The sequence below is a fragment of the Lissotriton helveticus genome, chromosome 1_1, assembly GCF_964261635.1.
Source record: "Lissotriton helveticus chromosome 1_1, aLisHel1.1, whole genome shotgun sequence".
Lineage (NCBI taxonomy): Eukaryota > Metazoa > Chordata > Amphibia > Caudata > Salamandridae > Lissotriton > Lissotriton helveticus.
The window spans coordinates 523,980,711-524,002,466 of record NC_136057.1 but is presented as its reverse complement, the minus strand read 5'-3'; the positions used below and the strand labels follow the sequence as shown (position 1 = coordinate 524,002,466).

At 43.3% G+C, this 21,756-nt stretch overlaps 1 protein-coding gene across 1 annotated transcript in view; it reads left to right on the top strand.

The window, feature by feature from the left end:
- ANO2 (anoctamin 2) overlaps positions 1-21,756 on the top strand; it is a 1,767,324-nt gene that overhangs the window by 1,630,280 nt on the left and 115,288 nt on the right. The window lies entirely within an intron of this gene.

Sequence of the window (21,756 nt, the reverse complement as noted above, 5' to 3'; positions counted from 1 at the left end):
AAGCATTTCATTACAACAGTTAGTCAAGACGAGTGGCAATCCTTGTAGTACCGCAGCCCTTACTCCTGAAAGAGTTTTTCACAGGTCCAGTAGTTTACTCCTCCTTTGATAGGGTCAGATCCCTATTACTTGTACCCCAATTTGCCTTTGATGTGGTGGAGGGGGTGACTTCAATGCAGCTCTCTGAGGGATCTCTAGTTGGCAGAGGTATGCATCCTTTCCAAGTAGGGACCACAAATCTAGTCAGGGTAAGCTACATACACACTAAAAGATAATCTGTACTCACCTTCTGGTAGCTTGGCACAGAACAGTCAGGCTTATCTAAAGAAGCAATATGTAAAGTATTTGTGCAACACACACACACAGTAACACAATGAAAACACCACACAAACATTCCACACAGGTATAGAGAGAGAATAATTATCTGAGTAACTCAAGACCAAAATAACATAAATGCAATAAGTAGAACCAGAGAAATTAATTTTTAAAGAATTAACCAAAAATAGTGCATAGAAGTCAATAGCGCTAAAATATTACTAGAGGTCGTGCTATACCGGGGTCAGGCTGACCAAGATGAAGAGCAGGCCGGCTACAGGACACAGACAGGTCCCGCTGAGAACGTACCATGATGGAGCAAAGTGTCAACGTCGAAGGCTTGAGGCAAGGAGTCGAGGAGGTGCTGAGTCATAGTTGATCCCGTGGCTAGAGGCAAGCATCGCTGCTGATCCGCACCATCGATAAAAGCTTTTGAGTTGAACCCCTTTGTGATGCGGGTGCTGTGGTGATGTTGAACTGCGCTGTCCATCGATGTTAAGCCGCACCGGCAATAGAACTGCTGTCGTCGAGCGGATGCTGAGTTAGCGTTATAGGCAATGCGTTGATTCCGATGGGCCGAAAAATCATCTCTGTGTCAATGTCGATGTAGGAAAAGCTGCAGAAACTCACTTCTGAGGCCCACGACTGGATGGGGGACCTCAGGCAAGGGTAGGACTAACAGATGGCAAAGTCCAGCAGCACCAGGAGAGTTGTAGGAAGTCTTTTATGACCTTGAGACTTTAGAAAATAGGAGGAAAGCCAGAAAAGAGTGACTACTCTGGGATCAAGTGAGATGGGTCTAGTCCTTGTCCTCAGCAGGGCAGAGATCAGAAGGAGAAGCTCAGCACAGCAGTGAAGCATTTCATTACAACAGTTAGTCAAGACGAGTGGCAATCCTTGTAGTACCGCAGCCCTTACTCCTGAAAGAGTTTTTCACAGGTCCAGTAGTTTACTCCTCCTTTGATAGGGTCAGATCCCTATTACTTGTACCCCAATTTGCCTTTGATGTGGTGGAGGGGGTGACTTCAATGCAGCTCTCTGAGGTGCACAAGTGTTCCCTTTCAACCCAGTACTGTCTGCAAGGCTATCTGTGGGGGTGGTAATCAGTTGTTTGTGTGGGGACAGGACACTGCCTATTCAAGTAAATTGTTAGCCCCTGCCTTCCATCCTTCCCAGGCAGGCCATCAGAATGCAGATGTATGTAGATGGGTACTCAGACACACCTATCCTTCCTGTGTTGTGGTTGTCTAGAAGGAATGCACAAAGTGTTTCTGACATCCACCCCAGATGTGTATTGGAGACAGGCTGCAAAGCACACCGAGTTATAAGCACAGAGAGCATTTACATTTCTAAAAGCAGCATTCCTAAAATAGTAGTGCCAAATCCAACTACTACTAGTGAGGAAGATGTGTTATTACGACTCCCGACATATGAAGAATGAAAAGCTACTTTTCTCTGATCAGGAATTACAGCTTAAATATGTATTAGGGAATTTCTAAAGCTAACCTATGAGAGGAGTGGGCCTCACAGTAGTGAACAACGAAGCAGGTTGTTTGTCACTACCAGGACATACAAACATACCAGTGCATGTCCTACCTTTCATGTAGACAGCACCCTCCCCTTCCAGCTACCTAGGGCCTCACTTAGGGGGACATGTGTAATAAAAGAGGAGTTTCAAGCTTTGCAAATAGTTTTAAATGCCAAGTTGAAGTGGCAATAAACTATGCACGCAGGCCCTGCCATGGCAGGCCTGAAACAGGTTTGAAAGGCTATGACTGTGTGTGGCTCAATCAGTGCTGCAGGCCGACACGTATTGTTTCATTTACAGGCCCTTGGTAAATGGTATACCACTTTACAATGGACTTACAAGTAAATCAAATATGCCAAACTGGTGTAAACCAACTATATCATGTTTAGGGAAGAGAACACATGCACTTTATCCCTGGTCAGCAGTGGTAAAGTGCCTGGAGTACTAAAGCCAAACAAAAGGTCAGAAAAAAAGAGGATAGCAAAAAGTCTGGGGTGACCCTTCCGAGAGTGGCATATTCCAACACAACCCCCCCAGCCTAAATCCAGGGTAGCGCAATCAATATCTAGATGGACTTCCCTGCTTAGGGCGATAGAACCTGGACAACAACCCACTACTGCAGGGGTACTTGCCATTCCTACGCCTCTCTGAACCGAGTTGGATTCTTCTGTGTTTGCAGTAAGGGGCCACTGAGCTAACCCTTGGGGATTCCTTCTACTTTCCTGTGAACCCCATCTGTGCAGCACCTAACTTTAACTTGCTAACAGGTGCATCCTAGTAGGCAGATAGTACCACCATGGCCAACAAAGTGATGTGGCCCATTCCACCCATTGGGTTTAAGTTCTGTCCCCAACCCAAGAAAAATGCCAGTCCACAAGGACAGGAGCTAACAGAAGCCACTGACAGCTGTCAGTGTGAAGAGCCAAGCCCTTCAGGGGTCTCTGTCCTCTGAGGTTTCTCAGAGCAGGGTCAGTAGCCCAGGTACCTTGCATCCTTTCACCACTCCCCCTACCACCAGATATGCGGTGGTATCCTGCAACTAGTCTTTGGACCCAGGGTCAGTTCCCTAAGGTTGCCCCTCCATCTGGGGTTCCGTACCCTCCTTCTGGGACTGGTACCCCCAGAAAACAAAACTGTCTGGGCACCTGTGGAAGCTGCCCCTCCCCACCATTTCAGAGGTGATATCCTGAACATGGCCCTTCAAGCAAGGGTCTGTACCCGTAGGCTGAACATGTGCCTGGCAAGCCAGAACTTCCAGGGGAGAACAACGACACCCTCAAGAGAAAAACACTCTGCATGTGTTGTGCAGGAGTCAGCCTGGGGATTAGTTAGAGTCCAATCAGTGATGGGGGGGTTGGGGAGGATGAGGCAAATTGATATTTATCACTGCAGTCCTCAGGCACAAAACATTGAGTTGAGTAAGCGGGAAAGTTCCGTTTTCAGTCCCTTCATGAAATGCAGGTAGTTGAACTTTGCCCAATGACTTGGATTCTCTCTATTTTTTTTAAATGTGCCTAATTAGTCAAGAAATGGCATGGGCTGGTGCTCTCCTGAGGATTTTTTTGCCCCCTCTGGTTCCAAGTGCCACCTCCGATATGTCAGCACTTCTGCCCTGGTAGAGCTAATCCTGCCAATGTGCTCACAGATTACAGCAGCGTTTGTTTTTGTTAAGAGGGGCCAGGTTTGTTTTTGTTAAGAGGGGCCACATGTTGAGCTATTAGACAAATTATTGCAATTTTTACATGCAACACGTGAAGATTTAAAGTACTGAACGTGTTTTTTATTTCGTTTGAATCATTTAGAATTTAAATTACGAGCTGTTTCGCGCACTTTTAAAAGAACAGCATCTTTAAAATAAAGCTTCACAATATAATGGCATTAATAGTTTATGTGTAGGGGCTATTAATCATGTTTGGTTTTAGTCATCTAGAGCTATTTTCACAGGACCCAAAACATTTTATAATGTGGAGATCCAATCATCCTTGCCCTCACAAAACTTGATGATGGGTTGTTACCTCAAGCCAAACATACTTCATACCCAAGTACGGATCCGGCTTTAAACGTGTTTGCAACCAAAAGGTCATGTCGTTTCTCGTGATCCTGACATCTTTAGTCAAAAGACATGAGAGTCGGCCGCGCCCCGCCATTGTTTTTTGTTGTTGCTGCTTCCAGTTTGTTTCCCTTCTGACTCTAGTAAGAAAGAATGAGAAACAGAAGAAAAGAAGGAATTTGAGGTAACTTCAAAGAAACTATTTTAACAAGGAAGTGGATCAGGATCACAATGTGATTCAGAAAAAAACGATTTTAAAACCGGACATCTGTAAGTGATATGACTTTCATGATGTCTGGTAACAAAAACCAAAGCATTCTGCAATTTACATCTTTTATTAGTTTGAGAAATGGAGAACAAAATAAAACAAATGTTTGTATTTCACTTAAATGAAAGCAAAAGTGGAGCTTCACATGATTTATTGAAAGTTCTTCCACCTGTTAGTTGCTATTACAGACATAATTTACCCTGTTTAAGGCAATATTTTACCCACAGGCGGGAACACAGCTGGAATTCATAGGAAGCCTCGATTTCTGTGTGGCATTATTTGCTGTTGTTCAGAAACTTGACTTTCTGTTGGAGCTGTCTGCAGTGCATTGTTTCCGAAGAGTAATCACGCTCATTTATTTTCCCATTCTGTTTCCTACACCGCCTTGTCCCTTCAAAGACGTTATTGGCAGGCATAGCAACATATATTTGTAATGTTAAATCCTTTAGGCGCCTTAGATGACAGGATAATCGTGTTGTTTAAGAAGCCACGTGCTTCACATTGAAGCAATTTCTGAGCTTTCAAGGTTCCCAGTTCCACACGGGGTAGCTCATCTAGATCAGGTTTGTGTTGCACTCTGGGATTTGTAGTCCCATTTAACCCTTTATGCAATTAGAACTAATAGTCCCACAATTTAAAGAAATTACCCTAAATGGAAGGGCAATTCACGAATGGAAGTGGAAACCTTGAAAGCTCTACTGTTACCCGTGGACCAGATTTAAAATCTTTTAGCAACACCAATTACTATGGCCATAAACACAGTGGAGCTGATTTTTATTGAGCAATTAATTCAAACATTCATGTATAGCTTTCTCTGGGTTTTCAAAGTACGGCTTTCCAACCGAGAAAATTCACCTAACTTTGCTAGAAAAAAACATATGGTTTGAAGAGGTGCATACGAAATGTCCCAATACTTTCATGGTATGGCAAGAAATTTTAACACACCCATTGGTTTTTAACCCCTTCTACGCTCATGACGAGCTCAGCTCGTCATGGGCGTAACCTGCGCTACGCGGATGACGAGCTGAGCTCGTCACGTAACGCGGGTTTTTTAAAATCGCAGCGCGCAGCGGGAAAACCGCTAGCGCGCATGCGGTTAAATAGTGAGACAAGGGCGGAACGCTATTTTTACATTCCAATTGTCCTTAGAATTAAAAAAAAATCAGTGATACATGCAATTCAGCAAATGTAATTTCACACGTCCTTTATTGTTTCGTAGCACCTATCTTCACTTGTGCGTTTCACATTTTCATTTTCGGTCCTGTTTGACAAATAGATTCCGAATTGTAGGTTAATACTCTGAATCTAATTGGAAGGTGGACGGTTGAACTGAAAAGAAATTAAAATCTCACAATCTCAGGCTATAGACAATAGAGTAAAATGCCTTTTACAATCTCGTAGAGTAGCTCCAATGCACAGGCTATTGAGAATTTACAGTCCTGGATAGCAAACAAGGCACATCAATTCAATTGTATATTCTCTGGTCTCAGTGACAGTAGCTGTGGCTATTGATCATATATCAGCTTTCAATATATTTTTAGGAACACCATTTTTTTATCTTTACATTTTCAGTTACTGTAAATGTACACATTTTGCTATTACATGCGCACTTTTGCCTTTAAAACGCACAATAAAATGTTATGTTTTTTCAACACACTCTCTGCAATACAAACTTTTATTTTGTTCAGACAACACATTTTTCACATTTTATTTCAAAGAGCACTTTAGAGATATTTGTGAGTCCTCACACTTCTACATAAGAAAACAGATTGCAGCAGGTGGAATCCAACCTCAAACACCTGCTCACAAGAGAATACTAAGAAACATCAGAGACCACGCCCGCTCTGAGGGCCTCATTTATGAGAAATGACGCATCGCTGCGTGAAAGCAGCGATGTGTGACTTCTCAGTGCACACTCCTTGCTGCATACCTGATGCGTCATATTTAATGTATGACGCATCATGTCGCAAGGAGTTACAGATACGTCAGTATTTCTGACGTATCGGTAAGCGCAAAAGTGACGCATTGCTGGAGTGTGACGCACCGGCGGCGTAAAAGTGACGTAAGGCCACATAAATGAGGTCCTGAGTGTCTGTGCGCTAGTTAAAATGTTGCACAGTGACATGCTTGTTTTTTTGTTCAGACCAGCATCTGTTCTACATTTTAGTGCACTCTGAAATTTAGAGGGATGTGTAAGACCGCACACCACTGCATACGGGGAAACGGTATGGTCAAACTGAGTCCGACTTCCTACTCATCCACAGGACTATACTGTAGGTGCTCTGCCATATCTGATGTGTCTAGGCTATTGTTTAAAGCTTCACAGTGAGGTGCTTGCTTCACTTTGCCTCAGATCTGATGAGGTCCTGGCTGTGGGTGAGAGCCACAAGAGATGCTGAGCATGTCATCCAGATATTCTGGGGTGTTGGTGGTGAAGGCTCTGCCAATTATATTTCTGGTTTTGAAGATGGTGTGGCGTGGCCAGAGAAACCAGTGGCATCCCAGGCGGATGGGACCGATATGGTCATATTTCTTCACGCCCTGAATGAAATGTGCTCCGTCATAGAGGATGTCCTTGAGGAGGTCAGTGTGTATTCTGCAAGGATTTGGAGCAAGACATTGCCACCATCCAGTTGAAAGAATACTAGGGATTGAACTGAAGTTCTGAAGATGCCTTCTTGGAAGAACGGGTTCACTTAATCTAGTAGAGAGAGCTGGTACTATGATATTCTTCTGTTCTTGGTAACACATTCCTTGAGAGTGAGGGTGGTGTTCAAGGAGAATCTAAGTGACCAAGTCATTGAGCCACCTTTGGACTAGTGGTTGCTTGTTATTCTTTGCACAGAACAGGTACTGTCTTGGTTGGATCAATATGCAGGTAGGTGCTAGGCATCCAGATATGGATGAGGTGCAGGTATTGCTGGAGGCATAGGATTTCTGGAGTAAAGAACTCTTTCAAATAAAGTTGTGTATGGTTGGTGTTAGACCTGGCACCATTGGCGTGGGTCTTCCCTGCATTTTGTGCTTTTTGCCTCCTGTGTTTTTGCTGTGGGTTGTACTCCAGTTTGCTGGTCTAGCTGCTTTGGACACTTTGCCACTGCTGTTGAGTGCCAAAGTGCAAGTGCTCCCTTGGAAAATTACTTTTATGGAATGGTGATCCATTATTCATTGGCAATTTGATTTACTAGTCAGTCCCTAGCACAGTGCACCATGTGCGCCTGGGGCCTGTATATCAAATGCTGCTGTGCCACCCACAGAAGCAGCCTGTAAATGTAACTCTGGTCTGCCATTGCAAAGCCTGTGTTCAGTCTGGTACTGCTATGTCAACTTGGCAAGTGCACCCACTTGCCAGACCCTAACCATCCCTTTTCTTACATATGAGACACCCCTAAGGTAGGCCCTTGGTACCCATTGTGGGAAGGGTACAGTGTATGCGAAAGGTAGGATATACCCTGATGTGTGTGGCATGTCCTGATAGTGAATTACTGACAATTTCGTTTTTCACTATTGCAAGGCTACCTTTCCCATAGGACAGAATGAGGAGTTTGTTTATAACATCTTATAAACATAACTGGCCCTGGGAACAAGGTAGGAAAATAAAGTTTAGTATGACTGAACTCAGAATGTCAAAGTGCATCTTTTAGCGAGGGTAATTTTTACATTCTTTGTTTGAAAAGACCACTTTTAGAAAGTAGGTATTTTCTTGCCTAACCATCCAGTGTGCCTCTGCTAGGTTTGTGAACCCTGGGTGTAGTTTGCGTAGTAGCACTACGCGTAGCTACGCAAAGTGCACTTTGCACGCTACGCGTAGCTACGCGAACTGCGTAGTGCAGTAGGGAAATTGCTGTTCGCACTGGTTGCACAGTGCCGAATGCAAATCATTGCAAACGGTATCTTGCACAGTGTAAGCGGTCATTTTCTACCGCTCAAGTAGATTTGTACTCAAGCATCAGCTTTCTCAATGTGGACTGGTAGTTTCTCATCGCGAGCGGTCACGAGCACACACGACCACTCGCAATGAGAAACCTGACCTCCCCGCGTTGAGAATCTCGCCGGGTGGTTTATTTTCCATGCTTGCGATCTGCAACTTGATGTTGATGATCGTGAATTAGGAAAAAGTCTTGCCTGGCAAGATGGCGGCTGAGTGAGTGGTCGCATCAGCAGCACTCTGTGAGCCCTGTCAGATTCTAGCGTTTCTATGAAAAACTTTCCTCGAGAAAAAAAGATATAGAGACTAAGAAACTAAGAAACTAAGAAGCCAAAGAAAAGCTAAAGAAAGTTCAAGAAATACTTTATGACTACCCTGCTGTGATCTATTCCTGGATGTGATCGGTGGTGACCGTGATTCTGGTGTGCACACAAAAAAAAAAAGAAGAGGACTAGGAGCGGAATCGGGGCGAGACCAAAAGAATGGGGTCTGGACTGGGGCTGGAGGTGCTCCTTCTCAAAGCCCCTTCTCAAGCCCTAGATTGCGACGGATTAAAGGGAGCCTCAGCAGGGGACCTCAGCAGAGTCGTAGCTGCAGCCGTGGCCGTGATTGAAGGTAAAATACCGTGAGACACGCCGAAAAAAAGCTCAATCAAGTTGCACGAGCCGGGTGAAAATATGACGGACTACATTCTACACTTTTAAGGTAATCCTCCCCCTGGGTTTTTCAAGCTGTGTGCTGAGAGCGATTAAACTGGGGAGAGAACAGAGCGGAGTATATGAGCTTCCTTGCCTTGTGGATGTTGATGTTACCGATGTTACCGCCTGTGCCACTGTCGGTGTCTCATGTTGTTTAGTGGTGTAAAGCAACCCCCTATGTACTGCTCTCTTACCGTGCATCAGACCGTGTATCAGGCTTCGGGCACCTCCTGAGTGCGCTGTTCGATATCCTGCTCGGTGTCCGGTGCCAGCAGCAGCGTCATCTGCGCACACCGTTTGGGAACTGTAAATGCTTGCGCAGTGCTTCTCTCGTTGCCGTGGAGACGTTGTCTCAATACTGAAAAGCACAGCCAGGCACAGCCAGCAGGGGGCAGCGAAAGCCTAGGAAAAGGCTTAGGAAAAGGCTTATGAAAAGTCTATGAAAGGCCTGTGAGAGCCTATAAAAGGAGGGGGAAAAAAACGACGAATGCTGTCGAAAGGGAAAGTCTGTGTCTCGCTGCACTGGGGGCTATCGAACCACAAGGTGACGCCCAGAGAGACTAGAGAGACCAGGAAAAATTGTATAGCCGTGTTCAGTGTTGGTATTGGTGTATATGGCAATAAAGTAGATCGGCAGCGCAATACTTGCAAAAGAGTTTCCTGGGTCACTAATAACATTAATAATACAACTGAGGCTCCGCAGATAATACCAGGGAGGCAAGTCAACTGGCAAATCAACTGGTAAAGTGGAAAAAGATACAGGGAAGTCAAAAAACAAACCCAGTTTCAACCCTGGCCACAGCTACAGGTACAGACACAGATACAAAGACATCTCCTAAAGCACTCAAGTGAAAAGAATCGGATTCTCAGCCAAAAACAGGACATGGAGAGAAAAGAAAAAAGAGATCCTGCAGCCGATGACAGTGGTGATATAAGAGCAAGAACACAAATAACTGTGCTGACCTATTCAGAACTCGAACTCGACGGAGAGGTGGAAGGGGAAGTCATGGCACAGCGAGGAGTTTGTGAGGCCCATGAACAACCCCAAGAACTACAGGAACATGGAGAAAACACGCAGAGTGTGGAAAGCAATCCACTTCCTCATAATGTGGTAAAGGAAAAGGAAAAGGAGTTGATGGATGTGTCTGTGTCACAAATAAATAATGAGAGACAGAGAGGCCCTGAAACCAGAGGGTCAAAGGCAAAGGAAAAGGACTTGGAGAGAAATGAACCCCATGAGAGTGGGAAAATTAAAAGTAAAAATAAAATCGCGAAAAAAATACAGGAAAAAAACAAGAGAAAGACAAGGAGAAAACAAAACAAAAAATAAAAGAGAAAGAGAAAGAGAAAGAGAAGGAGAAAGAGGGAGATACGGAGGAAGATGCCAAATTGGAGTTAATGGCCAAGAAAGCGCAGCGGCTACAAACAATAAAAAATGTGAAGGCTAACGCAAAAAATCCAGGCTCTCCAACTACCTCTCAGCCTAGAATCTCCAATATCTTCAGCCCTCTACATAAGGATGGCGCAGCTTACACTTTAAAGAATGAAAAATTACAGATCAAAGTTCCAAGTAGTACGAGCGGATCTTGTATAGATCCCCCTGGTGTGACTCTGGAGAACATTGAAGGAAATGAAAACGACTTCAGAGATGCGAACTTTGCCAACCAGAATGCAGTGAAGGGTCGATAGCACCCATAAATATAAAAACGTTGCTGACTAGTCAAAGGGAGCAATCATATCAAAGCGAGATGTCTCCACAGGGACAAGATCTACAATTAGAAAATAAATCATACTCCGAGGAAGATTCTGACTCAGATATATATCAAACAGGGATGTCTATATCAAGCGAGTCAAGTGGACTGAGTGAATTAAGTGATACAAATAAAGCTGATCAAGGTTTACAAATGGAGACCTTATCCTCAGATATATCCGACTCACATGACTCCAGGAATATATGTGAAACAAATCCAAGGAAAAAACGAGGAAAAAAAAAGAGGACAAGAAGCAAAAAAGAATCTAACCTTGTCAACGAAGAGACAACAGACCCAGGCACTAATACGGATCATGGCAAAACCAGAACAAATCCTTCACGGAAAAGCCAGATCATAAAATCACCGGGAGAAACACCGCACCAGAAACGCAGCTCTGTCGAAATAGAAGGAGAAAACCTAAAATTAATGGGAGACAGTAGCAGATCTGGAACTATAAACGAACCCACATTAAGTGATGTACTGAGCTCAATAAAGATCTTTCATAAGGATGTCAAAAAAGACAGCCAAAGGAACCGGGCGGCTATTGACAAATTGCAAAGTGCAGTTAAAAAAGTGGAAAACATTTGTACAGAGATCTTGGAGAGAATGGCCACAGTAGAAACTCGCACCGAAAACTTAGAAACAGACGTCATTAAACTAAAAAAGACAGAAAAAGAACACGATGGAATAATCAAAGATCTTATGGCGAAAGTCGAGGATCACGAGAACAGATCCAGACGGAACAATCTAAGATTTCTTGGTATTCCAGAAAATTTTGAAGGAAATGACGCTAGAGGGACAATGATTACTTTAATCAAAACGGCATTCCCGGAATTAGAGGCCTGGGATATGGATAGAGAGATTCAACGTGTCCATCGCTTCCCTATGACTCTATCGAAACATTCTCATAAAACACACCAATATCCCAGGGCTATGCTGATCTACTTTGGGAACTCTCTTCTTAGAGAAACAATTTATGATCTTGCAAGACCCACAAGCCAAAGGGAATATAAAGGGTTTACATTTTTTGTCAGACCAGACTTTGCACATACCACAGTAGAGCGAAGGTGGAAAATGCGCCAATTATTTGCACCATTTGAAAAAATTGGTGCCAAGGTATTTTTACAGAATCCGGCACGGTTGAAAATTTTATTTAAAGGTTCAATCAGAAGCTTTACGAGTGAAATATAGGCTGAGGAATATTTAAGAGAAATCTCAGAGATGGAGACTCGAAATTCAGGGAAATAACTGAATAACATTTAAAGAAGTAATAGGAGAAAACTAAAACACTCCGGGAATGTATGGAGGAGTACTAAAAAAGTATAAGTAAGGTGAAGCATACTATTAGTTTAAATTTAGAAACCCTATGATGAAACAAATAGTTATTTTTTTTGCTTAAAGGTTGTGTTCAATTTTTACAAATCTGTCAGGGCCACGGGGTGCGTTCTGGCGATCTGACCATACAGGCGCCCACACCTAGGACTCGGGACCTAGGATGCCTAAAGGGATGGTAAGGGAAGGGGGAGGGGGAAAAGGGTGGGACATGGAAGTAGGGGGTGGGTGTGTAGGACCAAGGAACGTCAATCACATGAAGGGTAAAAAAAACTGTATTACTGTAGTCGTAGACATTCGTGGAATTTTTAGGAAACAAAGTCATGGATATGACACCAGGCTGATGGGAATAATTCTAATTTTAATATGGCTAAGTTAAAAATTGTTTCTGTAAATATCTGCGGACTCAACGATATTAAAAAGAGACAAAAGGTGGCGGTAGGACTACAACTAATGGAGGCGAATATCGCCTGCTTACAAGAAACTCATATCGAAGGTTCTCAGCACTACTTATTGAAATCGCTAGGATATAACCTTATCACAGCTTCTACACAGGGAGTCCGAACTAAGGGGGTGGCAATCTTAGCAAAAGGTGGGGGGCTCCAATTTGATAGAGTATTGTCCGATAAACTCGGGAGATGGGCAGTCGCCGAATGCAAGTACAATAAGGGGCGAAATAAAATAACAATTTGTACTAGATATGGGAGTGTTTGTGAGGAACCAGAGGTGCTAATACAGATCTCCAATGAGCTCGCTCATTGGGCTCTACCCCTTATTGTGTGCGGGGATTTTAACCTTCATCTCCCCGGGGACTGGACTATGGGTCCGGAATTTAAATATCATGGCAGGAAACCTAGAGTCTTTCGATCTCTAAAAGACTTATGCTTGGTACATAGCCTTATAGATGGGTGGCAACATAATCACTGGGGAGATCCTGGTTTCACATTTTACTCATATCCACATTCGCGACATGCAAGACTTGACTACATGCTTATATCAAATTCACTGAAAAGTGTGTGTACGATAGATACATTACCACGCCTACTATCAGATCATAACCCAGTAACTTTAAAACTATCATATACTCCGAATAACCATACAACTAAGAGCTGGACGTTCGAAAGGGCTCTATTAATGAATGAAAAGTACTGCGAACACATGAAGGGGTGGATCCCGGGCTTTATCGCAGATAATATTGGAAGTACATCTATAGTAATCGTATGGGATGCCCTAAAAGCTGGCATAAGAGGTGAGACCCTACAATTCTCTCTCAGGTCTAACAAGGAAGGGAAATCCCACTTAGCTGCACTACATTATAATCTGGGCAAAGCCGAGGAAGATCTGATTGCTGCAGCTCAACAAGGCCAGGAGCTAGACAGTGCACTATCTCAGGTAGCCATTGCAAAAAACCTTATCACAGAAATTATAGTGGAAAAAGCCATCACAAAGGCATCAGTAAATAAGGAAAAGATATATGAACTGAGCGAACGGGTTGGGCATCAGCTAGCGATGCGTGTGAGAGAAGAGGCATCAGCAAGCACTATTAGAGAAATCCAAGACCCGAGATTAGGTATTAAATCAGAACCAGATGAAGTAAGGGCCGCATTCCAGAGATTCTATCAAGATCTCTATACTGAACCGATAAGTGGATTGAGTGATCCAGATCTTTATTTAGATGTAAATCAAGGACCTAGATTTGAGAAGAAGGACCAGGATAGGTTGGATGAATTACCCAACTGGGATGAGATCCTACTATCTTTAAAAACATTAAAAAGCGGAAAAGCGACAGGACTGGATGGGATACCATCTGAGTTTTATCTGAAATTTGCTGATCAATTAAAAATAATACTGATGACTTTGTTTAACCACATATTTCAGGGAGGCACACCCCCCCATCCTGGTCAGAAGCTAAGATTGTGGTCTTCTTGAAAAAAAAAAAATCCGCTTGATTTAGGTTCATATCGACCAATTACTCTAATAAATCGGGACTCAAAAATCTATTCGAAACTCCTGGCGAAACTCCTGGCGGCAAGATTGGCACCAATAATAAATAAAATAGTATCCAAACACCAACATGGATTTATACCAGGAAGGTCAACAACTGACCATGTTCAACGGGTGATCTCACTGTTTGACTATACAGAGTCCACAGGAGACCCTATGGCGCTTATACTCCTTGACGCAGAGAAAGCGTTTGATAGGGTCTCCTGGGGATTTTTATGGAAGGCAATGTCTTATAGTGGAATCAATGACAAATTTATTACGGCGACTCAAGGCCTTTATAATAAACCAAGTGCTAGAGTATTAGTTAATGGGCTCCTGTCAGAAAACTTTGCAATCACGAGAGGAACTAGGCAGGGATGTCCCTGCTCACCCCTCCTATTTGCAATATATATCGATCCATTTATCCGTTGGCTTGACAATTGTTTAAATATTTCACCAATTCAAATAGGTAGTCACAGTACCAAAACCCTGGCATACGCCGACGACATCGCGCTTGTCACCGGAGACCCCAATATAGCAATGCCGGTGATAGAAGAGGAAGCACACCTATTTGGATTAGTATCTGGATATAAACTAAATGCTAATTAAACCCAGATTGTTCTAAATAACAAGATCGTAATGGGGGATTTAAGAGTAACTGAAGAGGCCGTATATCTAGGGGTTACAATAACTGCCAAAATTCAAAACATTGTTGACATTAACTTAAAACCATTGATTTGTAGAACCAAGAAGGAGATGGTCCGATTAGATAATTTACTTTTAACCATAGGGGGCCGCTGTAATTTGATTAAGATGCTTTTTTTTCCCCGATTTTTATATTTTTTTAGGACTATCTGTCTTGAATTTTCCCCCCAAATCTTTAGGAGCATCGATTCTATGCTCTCAAGTTTTATTTGGGGATATAAAAAACCTCGTCGGGCACTTAAACGATTGGTATTACCGAAGGAAAAGGGAGGTTTATCCCTACCAAATTTCAAGCTATATTATTGGGCCACTGTCCTAAAATATTGCGCCAATCTGATCTCGATCGATCGTATCAATCAAGAGATCCCGACCCCTCAAGAACTCCTACTAGGTGAAGATTGTGCCGGTTGCTTCTGGCGACATACTAACGACAACTATTTTAAGAAAGTAAAGTTTAAGACTATCTTAGGGGCTTACAAAATATGGAGCAGTATACGCAAAATGTTGGGGCTTGGGCGATTCTCATTTTACACACCAACTAATAGTAATAATGATCTGCCTCTAATATTTCATGACAATTGTATAAATAGATGGATATCGGCAGGGATGGTGCAACTGGGTTGCTTTTATAAACAAGGATGTCTTAAGATATTTGAGGATCTGCATGAGGAATATAATATTAACCATAGGGATTTTTTTAAGTTTTTGCAGGTCAGAGATTTCCTAACGAAGAAAACTGGTGGGCGGGAGAATTTCCGGAACAATCAATTGATTGATAAATTATGTAAAAATACAACTCCCAGGATCGGGGAAATCTATGAAATATTGAATGTAATGGCACCTGATGATATGGATAAATATTGTGTAATTTGGCAGGAACAACTAGGAGTACATTCCAATATCCCCCGCTTAGCATATGAGTTCGCACTACATTCATTAATGTCGATAAAGTTACAGGCACAATTTAATAAAACTTTTTTCTTCCTATATTACACCCCCAAGAAAATTGTTAAATGGGTAACAGGGAAGGGAACAACATGCCCTCGTTGTGCACTATACAGGGCCGATATTATACATATATTTGCCACATGTAATATGCTGACTAAGCTGATTAATGACATCTCTGAATTTCTATCAGAGGTTTGTCAAATAAGAATTGAACTTTCAACGGAGGAAATCATGCTGGGGGTAGCAAATCGTGAATTACAGACAAACACCCAGGGCTTTATATTCGTGGCCATGGCTATACTTCGACTTACTATCGCCTCAGCATGTTTAGATCCTGATCCACCGGCATTTCAACAATGGAGGTCTAGATTATTAGCCACTTGTAGCCTGGAAGTTGCAATTTATAAAAACAAAGGGCCTAAGAAAAGATTAAGGGGCATGCGGATTTGGTCATCGATGTTATTGTGGATTCAGAGACATACATGATTGTATTTTGTGTATATAGTGTTATCTTCATTTTTATTTCTGTTGTATGTATGTAATATGCTATTTCTTTATCTTTCTGACGTGTTCTTGGTCAGGGAAAGGGGGGGCGGGGAGGGTGGGAATGTATTTTTTTGTTATGTAAAAATTGTCAATAAAAAGATTTTTTTTAAAAAGGAAAAAGTCTTGCCTGGATGTTGATTTTGCGCGCACGCAGTTGCCAACTTGACGTTGAGGAACGCAAGCAAGCAAAATAATGCCCGCTACGTTACGAGATTTTGCAATTTGCGTAGTGGTACAAATTACGCACGCTTAGCGAGCATAGCGTAGTATTACTCCCAGGGTTAATTGCATGTCTGGATTTGGAGTATCAGGGGTTGGGGAGGAGCAATGGCTCCAGAGAGCCTGATGAATCAGCGCTGAGCTAAATAGGCCTCATCTGTATTTGGAGTGGTGGGAGGAGTGGCATCTGCACCTGAATAGGGCTGTGCCTGCCTTCCACAATGATGGCTCCACCCCCTGTGGTGTGTTTGGAGCCAGGGCTCAAATTTACAATGGAGGTTGTTGTGCATTTGCAAAGTGCCCCACAGAACTGGTTTTGGCTGGGTGTAGACACTCTCTGCCTTCAGAGAACAAAGTATTTTTGGGGTATAAAAAGAGGGGCCGGGACCCCAGACTTTCAGATCACTTCTGGGAATCAAGAGAAACCTTTGCCAAGGCGAAGAGCCAGAGAAGCTGAGGAGGAATACTGCCCCTGTGCTGTTTGCTGCCTAGGGTTGGCCTGTAGTGGCTACCTGCTGCCAAGGAAAGGAGAAAAGGACTTTGTTATTTGCTTTGCCATCTTGAGGAAGATCCCCAAGGGCTTGAAACTGAGCGTGCATCATTTTCTGAAGTCTCAGGGACACAAAGACTTCACCACCAGCTCCACTGAACCTCCTTGCTGGGGGTTTTGATCTGCAAGCGTAGCCTGCTGTTGTTTTGGACCTCTAGAGAACTGTTCTCCTCTGGGAGCTGGAAAATCGATGCAACATCGAAGAAGCGTGGCGTGTTCGTACCTGTTTCTGATGCACGCTGAAAAAAACGTTGCAGCGCCTGCCGCAGCTCGAGGAATTGCCACACACTGCATCGAGTGCAATGGCCTCCAAAGTCCGAGATGACCGCACTGAGTGGAATGCAAGCCCTGCTGTGCGACTGCAAGAATCCACGCATCGTCCCAGACCGTCGCATCTCATCGAGGCGCCAAGTCTGTTGCATTGTTGGGAGAAGCAGTAAGAAACAGACGCATCAACTCCCCCCGCAGTAAGAAATCAATGCATCAATTCCTCTCCGGTAAGGGTCAGATGCCTCAACTCCCCTGTGCCGTAGTAAGGAACCAACGCATCGCCTCCCCCAGAGCAAGGAACCGACGCATCACCTTCCCTGCGGCCCATTTTGTTTGTTTGTGTGAAGCATCCAAGGTACTTTGTGTGAAAAGTGTTGCATCTGCAGTTTTGCTTGAACTGAGCTATTTCTACCATCTGAAAGTCATATTTTTTACTATTGCATTGTGGATTTTTGTTGTTTGGTCTTGTTTTGGTTTAGATAAAGATCACTTATGTTTCTAAACTGGCGTGGTGTCCATTTGTAGTGTTTTCACTATATTACTGTATGTGTTCACAGATGCTTTACACAGTGCCTCTGAGATACGCCTGTCTGATTGTGCCAAGCTACAAAGGGGGTGAGCAGGGGTTATTTCAGTAATGTAAACCCCTTACCCTGACTAGGAGCAAGGGTCCCTAATTGGACAAAGGTACCTTCCTCTGCCAACTAGAGACCCCCATTTCTAACAGTTGGAGATTGGGTTACTGGTTCAGTGGGGTAAAACCCTACTCAAGCAGCAACTACAACCTTTGTCGGGGTGAACCACAAGAAAACCCCATATTGACCTGTCTCAACCCCGTTAGCTTGCCACAAAGTAGTCTGGCTTAACTTAGAGGAAATTTTAAAGTACTTATGCAGATCCTTAGAAAAATTTAGTAAAATAAAATACATTATTTGAGACCAAAATGACAAAAATCCAATTAGTAGAATTGCTATTTTAAAGATTTAAGTGAAAACAGTGGTCAGAAGCACAATGCGCCAAGTGTGGCTATCTGGTCGCGCTGCAACAGAACAAAGTCACAAGTTCAGGACAACCATGATGGAATGTGAGCCAGATATAGGAACCAAGCTAGGCCTGTTTATCAAAGTACCTACATCCTGGCTTGCATGTACTGAATTGTGTTGCTGTTATCGGTGAGTAGAGCCCAAAGGACTCCATGTAGAGGTTGAAGATGGCATGAAATAATATGGAACCTTGAGGGGCTATGCAGCTGATATGGATCTTCTGAGACCTGGAAGTGTCCATTTGAACAAACTGTATTGATTGGATGTGTAGTAGGAGAACCAGCAAAGGACACTTTCAATAAATTCCATGCAAGACTTCTGGGTATGGATGAAGGGGATAGTGACATTGAAGATGGCTGAGGGGGTCGAGCTGTTTTGGGAGGCAAGGGTTTTCTTATGGCCAGGTGGCGAACATCAAGGATTTGTAAAATAGCTCTTTCTAGGCTTCAACATTATATGAAACCACATTGTTATTTATGCAAGAGACTGCTGGTGTTGACGTGATCATGAATTTGAATGTAGATTGCTTTTTCAAAGCTCTTGCTGATGAAGGATAGGTGATTGATGGGCCAGTAACTGCCATGGTCAACAGGGCTTAATGTAAGTTCCATTAAGAGTAGGAAGATTTAGCTGGTTTGGAGACCATCAAGGAAGATGCCTTGGATAAGGGAGGCATTGAAAATGGTGTGTAGGGGTGCAAGAGTTTCTCTAGAGAGGACTTTGATGGACAACATGGACAAGACTTCTGCAAATGAGGCTGTTTTGTGGAAGCGTGGTTTACGAGTGACATGTGAGATGATGGGTCTTGAAGGTTAACCATTATGGTGGAAAAGATGGGGCGAAGATGAGGTGTTGTCAATGCGTTGTCTGGTCTGTATTTTTTGACTGAAGAGATGTTTGATGACTTTGCACTTGTCTGTGTGGTGTAATATAGGAGGGTTAAGCATGGGTATGATGCAGTACTTTGGAGGGGTTTGTTAGTCCACAAAATGTTGCACAGGAGAAAGAATAACAGCACGTGGAATTTGAGTTGTCAAGAGAAGGATACTATTGGACATAAAGTGCTCTGCCACCTTTGAGGTGCCTGGGCTCATTTTTGAAACTTTGTGCAGTGGGGTGCTTGTTTGTTTGGTTATCCTAGTGTTGACGCATTTTATTGCACAATGCACATTAGAGGGATTTCACTATAGATTCTTAATCTCATACTTAAACTTCCTTAAATTAGGAGTCTTCATAGATATCTATCTGGTGGCCTGCTATTCATTTTGTTTTGTTTGTGCTTTGAAGCTGCTTTTCGAAACAAACAGGATATCTAAATTAACTACGCTAAACTTACTCCGACTAGACACTACATATCCTACCCACAACGTTTGCCCTTTTATTGATTGTCCTCTCTTAAGAGCTTCCATCCTGAAGTATTATGTAATGCATGTATATTGATTGACCCTGTCCAGTAGTGTTATGTAAATACATGCATATTGGATTAATATTGTATTTTTGACTGGTCTGTGTTAGACCTTGTGTTGATTTGACCTGATACTTTGCACCCCTTTGTTGATTGTTTCACTTCTTATTTCTCATGCTATTTGCTGACAGCTATTTGGTGTGGTCTTCTCTGCAAAGATTTTGCATCACAACAACCCATTTGCTGAAATAGCTTTTGCTGCTTACCAGTCTTAAAGTGCTTGTGCTCACTACTTTAAATATTGTAAAATTGGTTTACATCCAATTTACTTATAAGTTCTTAATAAATTGGTACTACATGTACCCAGGGCATGTAAATGAAATGCTCCTAGTGGGCCTGCTGCATGTATTGCGCCACTCACTTAATTAGCCCTCTAAAACACATCCCAAGCCTGCCGTTGTATCCTGTGTGGAGTTTTAAACTGACTATTTGAATTGGCAAAACAAACCTTTTATCAAGCATAAACCTTCCATTTTAATATATATGTCACCCCTAATGCAGGTTCTAAACAGCCCATGCGGTAGGGTGCAGTGTATTAAAAGAAAGTGGACATGTACTGTTAAGTTTTACTTGTCCTGGTAGCGTAACTTTCATTACTGCAAGGCCTACCTCTCCCATAGGATATCATTACCTTATTACTTTTATGTGCTAATGTTTAATTAGGAGCAGGTAGTAACATCAGGTTTGGTTTCAAGTGAATTGTAATTTTAAATCCTGTTTAATGATACAGTCGGATTTTAAGTCACCATTCTGAAAATGCCACTTTTAGAAAGGTGGCAGTTTCTAATCCTAACATTTTGGTGCCTGCAGTCTGTGTCCTGGGTCACATGACTGTGATTACAGTGCCAGTTGGACTTTTTGAATTCCTTACAGACAGTGAGACAAAGCAGGACTAGGTAAAGATAGGGTTGGCCATCCTGCTAGTATGGGAGGGGCCGAGTTGTACCATGGCCCACTTACATTTTAAAGGGCTGCCTCAGGCACAATCACAAATAACTTAACACTAACCCTTTGTCACCCTAGACCTCTTGGAGTCTGGGCAGGAGGAGGAGGAAGGAAATTTCCATAGCCAGATGTGGGAGGACCTGGAAGTTTCTCCCACTTCAAGGTATAAATATTGGACACTCAGGCAAACACTTCAGCACACTCCTGGGCCTGTGGAAGAATTCAGAAGGACTGTTTTGCACTGAGAGGACTGCCCTGCAGCTTGAAGCCTGCCTTGTTTCTAGTGCTACCAGAGGACTGCCATGCTGCTCGAGGCCTGCCGCGCTCTCCAGAGGACTGCCCTGCTGCTTGAGGCCTGCTTTGTTGCTTGAAGGAGAGAGGCACATCCCCTTTACCCATGAAGACCCAATTGACTCCAAGGGTCAGTGGACTGACCTACTGCTCTGAGCTACAGGAATACGACAAGCTCCAGAGGCCTCCCTTCAACTACCCAGCAGTCCTGCACTAACTGGACCTGCCTCGAGCTGCAACTGGACCTGCCTGATCCCTGCTAGCCTCTGCTAGAGTAAGTTCCTGATTCACAAAATGAGCCTCCCCAGCTCGTGGACCCTTGCCTGGCATCAAAGTGCTCTCCTCTGGCTGAAAAGGAGAAATCCTGAACTGTTGGGTTCTTCACGACTGCAATCAAGCCTGTTTGTGCCAAGACTCTGACGCCCGGAGCGACTGCCAACGGGAAGCTCACTCACACAACTCTTCAACCTACATCAACCACCAGCGATGACCGGCAAGGTGCCGTCTTCGCTTTGCCCTACAGCATCAACAGCCCACAGTGACGGCAAATGCAAAGCTACAGCAATGACCATCCACAATGCCAGGCTTGCTCGTAGCGCTACAGTGACAACCATCTGAGACGCTCTCCTTGTCGCCTCCTCCACCGCGAACTGGACTCCTCGCACAGCACTTTCAGAAGCTAATTTTTTTCAGTGGGACTAACCTGGTTGCTGTATCTGATTCTCACTCCATCGGATTCTGCCTGAACTTGTGACTTTCCCCCTGTCTAGCATGACCAGATGATTGCGAGTGTCACTTTGTGCTTTTAGGCACTATACTTACCTAAAACTTTGAAATAGTATATCTCCGGTTCTACTGTTTATTTTTCTTGTGTTGTGTTTTCACTTTATTACTGTTTGTGTTATGCATAAATACTTAATA